Below are 11,458 nucleotides of genomic sequence, written 5' to 3' on the forward strand. Positions count from 1 at the left end.
AGATCTTAGGTAGGTACTAGCCCACGCCGCGGCCCATGCCACCGCAGCCGCACGGCTATTTTTGGTATGTTAGCTCAGGAATAGCTAGCAAGTGTAGGTCTGCCCCACCTGGACACTGTTGAAAATATTGCTTGTTTCATAGCCATGCTCATGGAACTAACTTCCAGGTGGAGAAGGATATTACAGATCTATGTATAGAGACCTACTGAGCCATCCAGTCCAGCTCACCGGCAATGCCGGCTTGTTCCCTCTTGTGCATTTACAAGGTTAGGATTTTCAAGGATAGTGTTCAATATCCCAACTGATGGGGGCTCCCCTGGAAAACTATTCTTCAACCCCACCCATTGCCTCAGCCCAAATTTGCCCCTAGAACCCAGTCAGCTTCCTCTGTCATCTCATCATTCCTACCTCACAACGAATCCCCCGTAAGTATTCCCATCCTGGGTCTTTGCTCCCCGTGAATTTGCGTAGGTGTAACCGGTTGGATATTGAGCTCACACGGCTCTAAATCAGGGGTAACGCTACTGCCGGCAATGGCGCTAAATGGAAGAGTCACGCTCATCTGGACAGAACTTAACGAAGGCGGCGTTCAGATGCCAGAGATTGTAAAATCAAGCAGGGAGGGGTGGGGTCAGCACCCTGCTGAGGCTGCACTAGCCCTGACAAAGGGCTACCCTCGGGCATGGATTGACTGTCTCCTCCCACTGTTAAAAGGTAGAATTAGTGATTCCTTTTGGAGTCTTTTGTTTTGTTAAAAAGCAGGGACGTCGCTCCTGCGGCAGTCGAAGGCTTTCCCATGGTGAGAGCTGACAGCTGCAACTCACTCAGCGCTGAAATCACTAAAGGAATTGGGAAACCCCGAGAGACTGACCACAGCAGAGGGGACTCGGCAAGGCCCAAAGGCAGTGGGAGGCGGCGTGACAGGAGCCAGCAGAGGGGACGTGGTGAGGCCCAGAGGCGGCGGGAGCCAGCAGTGGAGGGGGGGGCTGCAGGTGGCGGGAGCCTGCAGCGGTTGGAGTCTGCAGGTTGCAGGTGCAGCAGAGGGGACTGGCAGAGCCCGACAGCCAAGAGGTGGACAGTGCAACTGCGACAGCCAGGGAGGACAGGGGAAAGCGAGACGGGCGAGGCGAAGGACACGCCCCACATACTCTGAGGTGGGGTGGGTTTGGCTCAGTGTGCTCATGAATTCTGTTTTCCCAAACCAGTGCTGTGTTACTTCCTTCCTTTCATTAGAAGGTTCACTTTCTACACTCAGACTCTGTGCTTGCGAGAGGGGCCATATTGCCTTTTGGGAGCACCCAGGGGGTAGTGTGTGATTTCCCAGGTGACTGGGTGGGGGCTCAAGCCAGTTTGGTGTAGCATCATTGACAGGAGCCCCTAGATATAGAACCTGGCCCGTTGCTGCTGCCGGCTCGATCTGGCAGAGGGGCTACACAGTCAAAACATGAACAGAATGTCAGGCACCATTAGGAAAGAGAGAGAGAATAAAACAGACAATATCACAATGCCACTGTACAAATCCATGGTACCCCTCACACCTTGCGCACTGTGGGCAGTTCTGCATGCCACAATGCAAAATAACTATATTAGAACGGGAAAAGGTGCAGAGAAAGGCAATGAAAATGTTTATGGAACAGCTTCTATACAAAGAGAGATTAAAAAGATTGGGACTCTTCATCTTAGAAAAGACACAGCTAAAAGGGGATACAATAGAGATCTATAAAATCATGAATGGTGTGGAGAAAGTGAACAGGGGAGTGTTCTTTACCTCTGCACATAACACAAGAACCAGGGGTCACCTGATGAAACTAATAGGCAGCAGGTTTAAAACAAACGAAAGGGAACACTTCACACAACGCACAGTCAACTTGTGGAACTCCTTGATGTTGGAAAGGCCAAAAGTATAACAGTCTTAAAAAAAGATTATATCAATTCATGGAGGATCGGTCCACCAATGGCTATTAGTGAAGATGACCAGGGACGCAATCCCAATCTCTGGGTTTCCCTAAACCTACAACTGCCAGAAGCACCTGGCACTAGCCGCTGTCAGAAACAGGACACTGGGCTAGAAGGACCATTGGTCTGCCCTGTCCGGCCATTCTTATGTAATGCCTAATACTTTTGAGTAGCTGGGCCAAGATTTGTCCAAGGGACAAACATGCATTCCTGGTGTCAGGAAGCTGGAGCCAGCCACAGGGGCTCTCCCCATCTCCTTTCCCAAGTGTTACCCAGCACTGCTCCCTGCATGTGCTGGCGGTTGAGCTGGCAGGGAGCAGCAGGATGTAGGGCTGGTAGGAGGGGGGAGCAAAAGAAACACGCAACATTTGCTGGGCTGGTGGGGAGAGGACAGTCTGCACCAGGATCAACAGACAGAAGAGAGCCAGGAGATGGAAGAGGGAGACCTGGGGTGGAGAAGACACAACTTTGTGGTTTGTTGGGTCATTTCTAGTATCTGCTCTGCCTTCCCCCCAGCAATGAACAGCTTGCCCGAGGGCTTGTTCCCCCCGTGCCGCCGGCGGTTGCTCAAGGATGTTGCCAGAGCTCCACAATCCTCTGTCACTGCTCAAGCGATGTCATAGGCTGATGCGCTTAGAGCAGGAACCTCGCCACGCTTGGTTGGCAGTCACAAAAGTCGTCGGGTGTGATTAAGTCAGTGCGGGTCAGTGCAGGCAACTGCTGGTGAAGATAATAAAGATCATAGGCCTGCCCGGGCATACATTTTTACCAAAAACACGGACCGTTTGTGCAGGGATTTCCCCCCACGCCCCTGTTGCTGGCCCGTTCTCGTCTCTGTGCGTCGAAGGCTTGTTTAAGACAGCACTAATGATGTGACTCAAAGGAAAAAAAAGGGGCATGGGGAAGCCATTATATACCAAGGGGTATCCTCCTCCAGAGGCTATTTTGGGATATCTCTGTCCACAGGGGCTGGAACTAGGGGTGCTGGAGGTGCTGTCAACCCTCCACCCCCTGGCTTGAAGTGGTTTCCATCATAGATGGGGTTTACAGGTTGGTTCAATGGCTCTCAGCACCTCTCCCTATAAAAATTGTTCCTGCCTCCCTGGCCCTGTCATTTGCTGCAATCGGAGCGCTTTGTGAAGCAAGGCAAGTGGTTCCTCAGTGCTGTGTGGCTGAACTCTGTGCATACAAATCATCTCGTGCAGGGGGGAGATTCAACGGTAACCAGAGAGGGGGCCGGGAGCCCTGTCACTAGCAGGGAAACCCTCAGTTCCTCTCACTTCAGTCTGGGGGGGTGGAAGTTTAACAGAGGTCTCTCAGGTGCTGTTTCCCGCACGTCATTGGATTTGGGGCTCTCGGGACGCATAGGGTTTGAAACCTGAGGTTTAGCAAACTGAGCCATTCCCCTCTAGTTGAACAGCTTCACAAAATGCAGGTGGAGCCGTCCTATTACTAAGCCCTGCCTTCGCAGAATGAAATGAAAGGGGCTTTTTTAACCTGAGACGCTCTTAGTTCACGTGTGTATTTCTTCGGCAATAGTAAAGACCCAGCTCTGCCCTCCTGACCGAGGCAACCCCGCCACCCTACTAAAATCACCAGGGCTTTTCAGCTCCAGAAGCCCAGGAATACTTGTCTCCCCACTGAGATCCCTGTGGCCTGCCTTTGCTCTCCGTCACCCTGACGAAAATCCAGAGTGACTTTGCGGGAGTCCCTGGAGTTACTCCAGTTGTACAGCAGCGCACGTGAGAGCAGAGTTTGGCCCTTCCTAGCTAACATGAAGCAGGGAGCCGCAACGTCAGCAATGCGATGCAAAGACGCTTGGCCTCAATTTGCGGCTGGTGAGCTAAGGGGGAAATTAGTTTCAAGCAGTTTGGCTGAAGATGGGTGTCCTGGTAGGTTTCAAAGGCTGGTTTATTTCAAGGCTATGCTGCTCCAGAAAGCATTAGATAAGGCTACTAAACTGAGCTCACTGTCATGGCTAATTTAGGCCCATGCCCCTGTGTGTGCTATCAACCTGACCCCTCGCCCCTATTTATTCCCCCATTGCATATTGTCTAAGGCCCAGGTCCCCAAAGGTATTTAGGTGCCTAACTCCCATGGGAATTAGGCACCTAAATACCTGTAAGCATGTGGGCCTACATGACTTGCCCAGGGTCACACAAGCAGGCCGTGAAACACGAGAATTGAACACAGCTGTCCCACAGCCCAGGCCAACTCCTTAGCCACCAGACGTCCTTCCTGTCAGTCACAGCAGCAAAAGAGGCAACACAGCTGTATCCTTGCTAGCTGGGGTGGTGCATTTGCACATGGGAATGGCCTGTGATCCGCCAGCCCTACATCTGGCCTGCCCCCCTGGCATCAAAAATATCTTGTGCACAGGCTGTCCTATGTACTTGGGGCAGAAACCCCAGCTCCAACCCAACCCTTCCTTTTCTGCAGCAGACCCACACCACTTTGGTTGGGCCAGATCCTGCAGACCAGGGGCAAGAATTAGCCCTTTGCATTTTAAACAGGGGTTTGTTTGGGTTTTTTTAATCGATTTAGTTCCACTGTAATGTAATGGTTGCTTTAAAAAAAAAAAAAATCTCTCTTGCAAAAAAAACCAGGTAGAGTTGAATCACAGCTGCCTCCTTTTCTTCAATGAAAGTTTTCTATCAGCAGCCTGGCAGCAGCTTTGCAAGAATCTGCAGCCTGCAATTAGACCTGTGCAGGTTGCACTTAAGTACCTGGCTTGCGAAGGATTGCAGCAGATAATACTTTGCAAGGGCCCTTTATCCAAGAATCAAGCGCCTGGAATTAGAAAGATCAATCCGAGCACTTCCTGACCGAGCCACAGCGAACCCTGACATTGCACACAGGCTCAGTGGGCAGGCGGCTAAAATTAGAGACAGCTGGAGGCTGACAGAAGTCCGTCTTGAATAAGCGATTCAACAATAGAGCGTCTAAAGCCAAGACCGCTGCTAGCGGAAATCAATGCAGTGCCGTTGAAAGCCATGGACATATGCCGATTTTCACCCGTTGAGGATGTGGCCCGTAATTCACAGAACACTATTTGCTTGTTCGTCGTGGAATGATTGGCTCACGCAGCATTCATATGAATAAAAATTCCCAACCACACTATTCACAGTGGAGAACTCAACCAGCTGTCGTTAAATCACTGAGCTGAAGGCTTTGTGGATGAGCCCCCACCTTTGCTCCCAAGCAATGGCTGCCTTAATGAATCCTATAATAAACCTGACACGGTGCCCCGGAGCTCTGCTGAGAGCACCATTGGAAAAGCAGATCAAGCCTTTTTGTAATGAACTGGTCCTTGATTACAGAGCCCGTTCTACACGGAACCTCAGCAGTTCATATTCCTCACCACCAGCTCCCCCCACCAAAGATCACTTTGTCGCAAGAGCCATGTTCGATGCACGTGAAGGGGTGTCAGTGGAAGCAGCAGCGGCCTTACCAGCTGATGAGTCACTAGGTGGAACGTTTGGCGTAGGGAGGAATTTCAAAGGGGCGCCAGAGGCAAGGAACCTTCCATTTGAGTGCATGACCCGGCCGTAGCCTCGCTCCATCGTGAGAACTGCAGTACTCCAGGGCTCTTTTGCCCCACCCCGTCTAGGGTCAGCGTCTGGAGAACGTGCACAATGTTGGCGGCCCAGTACAGTTTGAGTTGCCTGACCTCTGTCCATAGCTTCAATTGCTTGCTTGGCCGTGCTAACCCCTGTAGCATGACATCTTCCGGTTGGCAGAGCTGAAGAGGACTAACTGAGTAATCTTGCAGCTGTCTCAGTTTCTGCACACCGCAGCACATAACAAGACAAATACACAACAGGTATGCTTGCCGCTGCACATAACTAATGGTGATGGGAACACCAACTTATTCTTGAACGTTGGGGGTACACTGTTTCATTGCCAAGGGGCATAGTTTTACACTGCCCCTCCTATCACCAGATGTTGTTTTGACGACTCCAGTTATCATGGTGAGCATGGAATGTAGTTAAGGGCAAAAACCCAATGTAGGTAATTAGCATATATGATAATGAGTAGAGAGGTAATTAGGTGAAAGTTGTTCATGGAAGGGTATAAGTCACTACTTAGACAAAGGGGAACCCTCCATCAACACGTGACTCCATGGGAGGTGCTGCCGGTCGGACCAAAGGCCACTGACTCCCTGGTAGGGCCCCTGAAGAAAGCCATTCCCATATACAGCCTTCTGAGTGACTGCTTAGCTCTCCAGGCTTAGTGAGTATGATATATTGTAGTTAATTTTAGGCTTTGTATTCAACTAGTATATCTATTGAAAACCTTGCACATTAAACCTAATTGATCTGCCACTTGGGCGTACCATGTCTCGCTGGTGTTCACACTGATCACTAAGTGTCCAATATCAACACACAATGGCAGATACTTCAGGTCCCGTTCCTCCACAGTCTATGCACCAAACCTCACCGCACAGGGAGCTCCCATGGGGTTAGTTTCAGAAGCTCCTGAAATCCTGGCAGCCTCCACTTCTCATGCAGTTGACCCATGTGGGTTCCATGGGGTCTGATGTCCCCTGCAGCCATGGAAGAGAAGGCAGGATTTGAAAGACTCTGTAAAAGTGGCTAGTACTGTAGAGCAGGTAAGGAAATATTTGGGAAATGGATTTATCGATTTCAAGACCAGAAGGGACAACTCTGAGCATTTAGTCTGATCTCCTGTATAACAAGGCAATAGAAGTTCCCCGAAATCACTCCTGTATGAATAGGAATAGATGCAAATCAGCCTCTCCATAGAATGTGGCCTTGACTATTAAAGTAATTAGCAAACAAACTTAGTGGACCACTCATAATTATTTCTGAGGCATCATGGAAAACTAGGGAGAAACCGATGATGGGAGGAAAAAAGAAGTATAACAGCAATTTTTGGGAATTAAAAGAGAAGGGATTTTGCCAATTACCATCTATCTAGGGCTCAGCTGTGCCATTCCGAGCTTGGAATTTGACCGGTAGAGAGATTTTTCTGGTTCTGCTTACAGATATGACATGTGCCAAGCACATCATGTGACACCATATTCCTTGTTTCCAATCATAAAGGTGTCACACAGTACCTGAGTCTGTTTGCAGGTATCTTGTCAATTCAGTGATCTGTTAGAACGTCTAAACAAATAATATTGTAAAGAATAAATAGCCTGGGACCTGGAAGCCAAAGTTTAGGCAGATTGAGATAGAGTAAACTCCTACAAATGTGGGCATTGTGGAGCCTGTCTTACTTGAGCAGTGAAATGCCCCACCACACAATTTTTGGTTTCCCAGACCGATTTCATGCCTGTAGCTGCCTTAAACATGTAATAATTCCCAGGGCAAAAGGTGAATGAAAATTTGGAAGCCTGGGTTACCCTTCCCCTTCCCTCTCCCTTCAGTTCGGAGAATCAATCAGTCAGCTGTAAAAATGATCTCGCCCAGAACCAATCTGCACTGAATACGATTTCTGAACCTTATGGAAGAAGCTTAACAAGCAGCCAGAATAATCAGGTGTCTTTAACTACATGCACATGTCTGAACTAGAATGCCATTCCAAGTCTGTGCAGCTCTTCTGACGAGAGCCTGGCTGGGGACTGGTTTATGTTTTATCTCTCTCTCTCAGCACCAAAAAGATGTTTTTTCCTCACGAGCAGCAAAATCTTGCCATATCAATTATTTAGATATATCATTTTAAATGGTAATATGATTACTTTGGCCTTGATCCCGTAAACAGTTATGTTCATATTTAATTTTACATGCTTCATTTTACACAGATGCTTAATTTTACCATCAGTCCCACTGAGCCGCATTTGCTGCCTATCAGATATTAAGTAGGGGTGTGGAGGAAGATCGTTTTAATCTGTGGCACTGGCCACACAATTGACCCACAAAACCAGACTGTCTCCGATCTCCAGTTCTCCCAGCTGCTGACCATCAAAACCCCTCCAGCGCCTAAAATGTTGGGTTGCCTTGCGCTGCATCCTAAAGATCACTGAATAGATGGACCTTTTGAAACCATGAGAGGGATTGAATTCCAAAGCAGAGGGCCTGGGAAATATCCTGCCACCTGCCTCTCAAGTTCTCACACCTGCGGATAAACGTAGGCGCGCCCAGCTGATTGACATAGTATAAATGACAGGGAATCTCAGAGACCATCAGTTGTTAGATTAATCCAGGTAGTGCTACAGCGGGTTTTTTAACCAAATGAGCCAAGCTCTGGTTGGACAGCAGCGACTTCAGTATCCGGCCCCACGTGGCTCAGCTAACCACCGTGTGTGAGGAGCACCTGGCCCGCTCACCTGTGGGAAAGCTAAGTATTGTGACAACATGATTCTCAGCTGTGACAGAAGTGTGGCATCAGCTCCGCCCCACCTCCCGCTGAGAATCACCGCTCCGCTATCTGGCACTTACACGCAGAGCCCTGGGTTTTTTAGAAATAACACAGAATAAAATTGAAAAAAAACTCGCTCGCCAGCAGGGTGCCCGTCCCTCCGGGCCTGGGCCCAACTCCCTGCTCCAGGTCTTGCAGCCAGGCGCGCAGGGGCACGGCGCCGCTCAGGTTTGGCCCAGCCGCCTCTCCGGCATGACCGGGGCCACCGCAGGGCCAAATCTGAGTGAGGGGATTGAGTGGATTCATTATGGAGCCAACCAGGGCAAACCTGAGCAGCACTGTGACCGTGTTTGCCAGGTTGCAACGCCCGGCGCGGGGAGTCGGACACAGTGCTGTGAAATGGGAGCCACTGCTTCAGGCTCAGTGTGCAACCCCCACAGGGCCTCTCAACGCCCCCCATAACCCCCCCACCAGGGGCAAGATCTAACCACCCCCAGGGCCTCCCTAATCTTCCCAGGGGCAAGACCCAACCCTCACAGGGCCTCCAACCCCCTGGGAAAAACCCATCCCCCCTGGCAGGACCCAGCCCCCACCACCCCAGGGCCTCCAGGACACAACCTGCTTCCCAGGGTCTATCACCGCCCCCACCCCACCCCCCAGCCCCACTATGGCCAGGATGTGACCTTGCAACCCCTCCCCCCAGTGTGGATAAAATAAAATAACATAAAATTCCTGAAAACTAAAATGAAAATGTGCACAAAAGAGGAATGTCACAGAGCTCTACTTATAAGGCCACGTCAATGGAGTATCTACGCACCTCCCCGCCTTTCACATATTTAGCCTTACAACCCCTCCTGTTTACTATTGTCCCCATTGTACAGCTGGGGAAAGTGAGGCACAGAGAGACCAGGCCCAAGGGCATACAGGAAGTCTATGACAGGGCCACGACTTAAACCCAGGGCGGCCACATCCCAAACTAAGGTCCTACCCCTGTGACCAGCCTTCCTCGCTGCTAGCTGGGGTGCACCCTTTGCAGGAGTGATGCTGCCTTGTCAGACGCACTGAGTGGCAGACGCAGGACGCTCACTGCCAGCGGTGTCACTTTTGGGGCAAGCAGCCGGCTTGTATGTGACGCTGGCTGGATGGCTCACGCTAGTGTGTATTCTAGTCAATGTGTATTAGAGCAAAGTGCTTGTAACTGTGGGAGTGGTTTGGGTAGTTAAACGTCATAAAACTAATGGGATGGTCCGTGCATTTTGTGCACATCCAGTGACTCTTTAACGCAAGAAAAGAAAAAGAAGTCATGCAACACCCAGAGCCAGCTCTGCAACGCTTGGTCTGGAAGAGTGAATCCCATTGATTAACTCTCAGGTCTTGTAAGAACAACATGGCCCGCCCTGCCGGCAAGGCAGCTGGAAATGTAAAGGATCAGGGCTACACACAACCAACAGTGTGTGAGGAAGGCCCCATCAGGCAGGTGTGATCACCATCACCTGGTTTGCGCCAGGCACACATCTGGACAAGGCGCTGAGATTTAGCCAGCCATTTTGTTTTATTTCATTGGTTTGCACGTTCACGTTCCATCACATGCTGCATCACCTTTCACTAAATATTCTTTAAAAAAAAAACACCCCAGCACACCTTTGAAAATACAATTGGTCTTGCTTTGCAAAGAAAACCACCCAGCTATATACAGCCAGACACATTTTACGTACGGTGCAAATGCCATAGTGTTCATAGTCCCGCAACATCCCACTGAACAACGGCCGCTATAATCCCCCCTGGGGTGTGTTATCTTCCCAGCCAGCAAGACTGTGATATATTTTTATCTGCCATTAGCACATGTCCCTATGGCAAAAAGAGAGGGCAGTTGCAAGATTTACCACGTAAGTGATTCATATCAGCCAAAGGGAAACGTAAACTTTTGTAGCAGAGCAAAGGTGAGAAATATAATCATGATGTATCCTTCGTCAGCAGCACACTTCATTCACAGAAATGCAGGGCTCTTGCAGGAGAGAAGACCTGAGTGGTAATCAGTGAACAAGATCTAGTTCCACAGCATGTGTCTTTGGGTCCAATCCTGCAACACTTATGGAAATAGCCCCACGGACGTTAACAGGGTTATTTGTGTAAGTTGGACACAACCTGCTCGGGTTCTTACATGTGCATGCTTTACACAGTATGATGATACACAAAGGGGGCAGAATGCAAATATTAGCATACATGTTCTCTTTCAAAGGGGCATGGTTGACTTCAATTTAAAAAAAAAAACAAGTTAAAAATCATTTCATACTCCCATGTCCCCCTGCCAATTTTGTGGTTTTGCAGTTACATTTTATAAAATACACCTCTAATTTAGGATGTTCTCCCGGCTGGATATGTGAGGTCTGCTTTTGCCCGCTTAGTTACAAGGGATTAATTCCTAATCATAAAGTTGGTGTGTCAGAGGATATCACCATAGTAAGAAAACTGACCGAACCGGAAAGCAAGTACCAGAGTGCACATCATTGGCTCCAGCTGCACAAGGTGCTTAAGCACATGCCTAACTTTAAGCATGTGAATAGTTAATGGGACTAGTCATGTGCTTAAAGTTAGGCACGTGCTTAAATGCCTTGTTGGCTTAGGATCATTGGCAGCGGGCTGTAGCTCTGGAAAGGGGAAGGCGGAGTTCTGGGAGGAATATCTTGACATCTCTCATGCCTGTCTGTGAATTCTTCTTTAACCTGGTGGGGGAAGTGAGCATGCACCGGCTGAGCCTTCTCTATTTGTCTTAAGTTCTCTTGCTCCATCTACAAGACTGAAACTTTGGGCCCGATCCAGCAGACGTGCATGTGAGTGGCTGATGTGATAGTCTCACTTATTACAAAGAGATGATGGAGGTGCGTAAAGTTACTGCGGCCCAGGCCCTCCTTCAGTTCTCAGCAGAAATGGGCACGGTGCCGTCTCTGAGTGGGGAAGATCCATGCACGGGTTTTCATGAACTTTGCCGTCACAGCACAGTGCCGACATTCTGGTGTTTTGGTGTTTTCCGTTGGTGACTGTTGACTTTATACTGTAAGGACTTAGACCATTTGGTGTAATACTGGGTACTTAAAAATGCAAATATGTTTTTGGGACAGGAGAGGGAAGCGTCATCTGAGTTTCCTGCACTTTTAGGCCTGAATTCAGCAAAGCTTTA

Source organism: Emydura macquarii, unplaced genomic scaffold (genome assembly GCF_026122565.2).
Source record: "Emydura macquarii macquarii isolate MOO-44397 ecotype Brisbane River unplaced genomic scaffold, CSIRO-AGI_Emac_v2 contig_1676, whole genome shotgun sequence".
In the NCBI taxonomy this organism is placed as follows: domain Eukaryota; kingdom Metazoa; phylum Chordata; order Testudines; family Chelidae; genus Emydura; species Emydura macquarii.